This window comes from Elgaria multicarinata, chromosome 11, assembly GCF_023053635.1.
Source record: "Elgaria multicarinata webbii isolate HBS135686 ecotype San Diego chromosome 11, rElgMul1.1.pri, whole genome shotgun sequence".
Classification (NCBI taxonomy): domain Eukaryota; kingdom Metazoa; phylum Chordata; class Lepidosauria; order Squamata; family Anguidae; genus Elgaria; species Elgaria multicarinata.
Window position 1 is genome coordinate 29,353,006 of NC_086181.1, and position 4,634 is coordinate 29,357,639.

Consider the following 4,634-nt stretch of genomic DNA (forward strand, 5'->3'; position numbering starts at 1 on the left):
ATCTCCAGGATTCAAGGCAGTAAGCCTGTGTGCAGCAGTTGCTGGGGCACATGGGCAGGAGGGTGCTATTGCACCATGTCCTGCTTGTTCATCCCTGGCCGATGGTTGGTTGGCCACTGTGTGGACAGAGTGCCGGACTAGATGGACCCTTGGTCTGATCCAGCAGGGGACTTCTGATGTTCTTGCCATCATGTCCAACTTGTGGTCTCCTTGGAGGCTCTTGAGAAACAAGAGGCTGGTCTAAATGGACCTCCTGCCTGATCCAACAGGGCTCTTCTTGCACAGCAGAGATGTATGTTTGATGTTGGGGTGAGGTTTTGGGATGCATCTTCTTTGTGCATTCCCCCCCCCCCCTGTCTAACATGCATAGGATTCTGGCCTTGGGGCTTTAAAGGTTCGCTTAAAACCAAACACCTTGAAATGAGCCTGGAAAACTATTGGCAACTAGAGGGAATGCTGGGAGTTGTAGGACTTTTTTTCTGTCTAAACATGCAGAGGACTGCGCCCTTCGATGCTTTTCTCCCCCCACCCCCGATAAAATAAAATAAAAGACTCAAGGTGGCTTGCAACAAAATTATAACATACAACATTTAAAAGAGCGTAGCCAATAGGCCAGCTGGCTGGGAATGATGGGCCATGTAGTCCGACACACCTGTGGGATTGGGGAAGACCAGAGCAGATACTGCTGCACTACATGCAGACGTGTGACCTAGAAGAGACAATTGTGGGCCGAATGGAGAAATAGTTTGAGGTAGTCTAAGGGAGCTTCCGGAAAGGTCTTCTCTCTGGAATCCTAGGTTGGTCATCCCTCCAGGGGACTACAGTATGAACCTGGCCAAACCACAAATGGTTGACGTGGATGAATTGCTGGCCTTGCAATATTTTCCCCACTTTTCCTGACACAGTGATCCTTGCAAAAGAGCAAACTGTGTGTGTGTGTGTGTGTGAGAGAGAGAGAGAGAGATGGTTTAGCCTTGGAAAAATATCAGAGAACCTGCCCCCCCCCTCCACTCCACGCTGTCCTCTGCTGACACCACTTCCACTGTGAATATATTAGCATCTTATTAACGCGTGCACACACGCACAACATCTCACACTGTGGGGAATTTTCTTTACCCTGCTGAGGTATCTGTTAATTGCTGCTTGGCCGAGAGTCCCTGGGATCTTTTGGAAAGAGCAACCAGGCCTGGAATGTGGAGGTTCTCTGGTTAAGGAAATTGGACTGGTCGCTTGATGCCACTTTTCTCTCTCTGAGAAGGGATTTAGTGGGGAAGATAAAAAGCATCTGGTGTGTACTCTTAAGTATAAGGTGGAGAAGGCGTGTGTGTGTGCAAGATCCCCCATAGTTCCACCCTCACCAGTGTGTGAGTGGAGGTAGAGTGTCAACCGTAACTCTCTGCCCGCTTCTAATTGGTTCCATTCCATATTGGAGGCTGTATGCATGGGCCTTGCTGGGCTCAGGGAGCCCAAGTCCCAAATCTCTTTTCCAAGGCCAGGATCAGTTCCCCAGAGCCCTGAGTTGTCCATTCATGCCAATGGAAAGGCTTTTTTTCAGCTTAATTGCCAAGCAGGAAGTGGTTTTCGAGGGCAATTGTAGCTAGGAAGAGCTAATCCCCTCCCCGCGTACTGAAACCTCACCCACCCACCCTGCTACTTCATGCAGGGAAATTAAGTTAGAATACTTGCATTGATGCAAATTGGAGGTTCTCCCTCCACAAGTGTAATTGGGGCAGGTTACAGTTGGGGAGGGAAGGGTTAACCCTCCCCTTCCTGTGTGGCAATTAAGAGTGTGGTAGGCTGACCATGTGAAGAGGAGGACAGGGCTCCTGTAATCTTTGTATTGAAAAGGGAATTTCAGCAGGTATCATAGTTATGCATGCAGCACCTGGAGAAATCCCCTCTTCATCACAACAGTTAAAGCTGCAGGAGCCCTGCCCTCTTTTGTAGTTGATCACCCTAGCTATACTATGCATACAAAGGACACCTGCTGAACTCCCCTTTTCAATACAACTGTGAAAGACACAGGAGCCCGGTCCTCCTTTTCGTATGGTCACCCTAAGTATGGATACCTGAGAGAGCGCCTTCTCCCTTACCAACCTGCCCGGTCACTGAGGTCATCCGAGGGTCTGCTCCTGGTGGTTCCACCTAGATCCATCCTCCGATTGGAATCCACCAGGGGAAGAGCCTTCAGCGTGGTGGCGCCCCTCCTGTGGAATTCCCTGCCTCTGGAGGTCAGGCAGGCGCCGACCTTGTACTCCTTTCGGCGCCTCCTGAAAACATCTTTATTCCAAGAAGCCTTTCTTTAACATGCAGCCTTGGATTGCTGTTATTGCTTCTTTTTAAATTTTGTTTTAACTGTTTTTATTCTGTTTTCATTTTCATTTTACATTGTACACCGCTCTGAAATTTTTCAATGGGGAGCGGTATATAAATATTCTAAATAAATAAATAAATATGGGCCTAGGGCCCTAAGCTTTTAAGCACCCAGCAACGTCTCCAGCCAAATGTACGCTTCATCCCTTGTGTTTCTTGTCAGTCACCACCATAGCGCCTCCCAGTTATATTCTAAATTGGGGCAGAGGCGCAGCACAAACACACTCCAATAGTGCCAACTGTTCGCTTTTTAAAAGACCATTTGTCACCATTGATCCATTTAGTGGCTGCTTTCTCCTCCTCAAATTAGTCACATGAGCGTGGTCCTACCCAATCAGGGGTGGTGTAGCAAATGGGCTATAAGGTTGCAACAGTACGTGGGGCGGGTTGCCGTAAATACGAAGTGGATCAACGCAGACAGCCAGACTTGCCGATGATGATCCCGTGGGCAAGTGAGGGCAGTTGAGAGTGAGGGCAAGTGAGGGCAGTTTGCTTAAACAATTGAGCACATTCGCGAGGAGTGCTGAAACATCTCCCAAAAGCTGAGGCATAAAAAAGACGAAGTAATGCTGAAAATGTTTGCAAAATAATAACCCCGTGAGATATATTTCAGGGATCAGTTGAAATATGTCTATATAAGAACACACACACACACACACAAATGCACACATTTTAAACATCAAGCAAAGCATGTTACTTCTTCACAAATAAAGCATATCTGTGAAAACGAGTTATTGTTGGAGGCAATCTGAGGGTTGCAAAAATAGGCTGCTTAAATATTCTCAATGCCCGCCCCCCACTCCCCACAAATGACAGCAGGGCCTTGCCAATTTTCTCAAGTACATCACTGTCTGTACTTCATACAGCCAGTGGTTGATATCTGGCTTTTCCTCACCCAGGGAGATCACACTGCTGACACCACTTCCACGATCCTTAATCTACCCTTCCTGCTGATTCCTGCAGCACTAGAAGAGCGACAGGGAGGGTGGAATAAAGAGTGTGATGGGCCTGGGGCTTGGCTTGGGGGACCCATCAAACGTCCATGGGCCCCGGGGAAGCTGCCCAACCACGCCGGATGCTTGCACTGACCACATGTCTTGTATCCTGGACGCTTTTGTTCTTTGCAAGGGGAGTGAGATTTAGTGGGTTAAGAAGGCAAGATGAGTTCAGTTTCCAGTGCCCGAGAGCGCAATGCAAGTCCGCATCGGCCATCATCATCCTTACAGAGCATCTAAGCATCCCGTCCAGTTCCCTTCTGGTGAGGGACCGTAGCTCAGCAGCGGAGCATGTGCTTTGCAGGCTGAAGTTCCCAGGTTCAACCCCCAAGTGCAGTTGTATAATGAACCTTGCAAAACAGCAAACAGGGAGCTGCCAGTCAAAGTAGGCAATACTGGTCTGAATGGACAAAATCTGCCTGAAAGCAGCTCCCTCTGCTGAACTCATTTCTGCTGTGTCCTCAGCCCTGCTCTTTTCTCTTCCTTTACATCACCCCTTCTCTCTTTCTCTCTCTCTTTTTGTCCCTGTGCAGCGCCATCTGTGTCCCGCTGCGTCCCCCCCTCCCCTTCCAAAGTCACACTCTTCACACAGCGCAGCCAACTCCCCGGCCGTCTGTGACTCAGCTGACAGCTGGCCTGTCCCCAGAGCTTAGCAGAGGCGGAGAGCTGAGCCAACCTGGGACAAAATCCGGTATGACGCTCCTGCCTTGGCTACCTGGGCTTGCCTTTCTACATCCTCCTCTGGGCCCGAGACAGAACCCTTGGCCTCCAGCGAGTGCCACAGAGAGGTCTGCCGGGCTGCATTGGAGCCCAGCTGGGCACAGGCGTGCACCGCGGTTGTTATCTGCACATGCTAGAAGAGGAAGTCCCACTGAACGGAGTGGGGCATACATCTGCGTAAATGTGCATGGGGAACGAGGAGGGAGGGCGCAACTCTTCAATTAGGCGAACCAGAAAGGAGGAAAGAACTCCAGCGCTAAGCGATTTATTTATTTATTATTGCATTTGTTGCCGCTTTTTTCCTCCAAGGAACCCAAGGCCACGTACATAATCCTCATCCCCTCCATTTTATTCTCAGAACAACCACCTTGTGAGGTAGGCTGGGCTGAGGGTCTGTGACTGGCCCAAAGTCACCCAGTGGGCTTCCATTGCCGAGTGGGGACTAGAACTCGGATCTCCCGACTCCCAGTCCGACACTTTAGTCACTACACTGCACTGGTCTCACACCACACTGGCAATGACAGAAATGGTTGAACTACCTGTTTT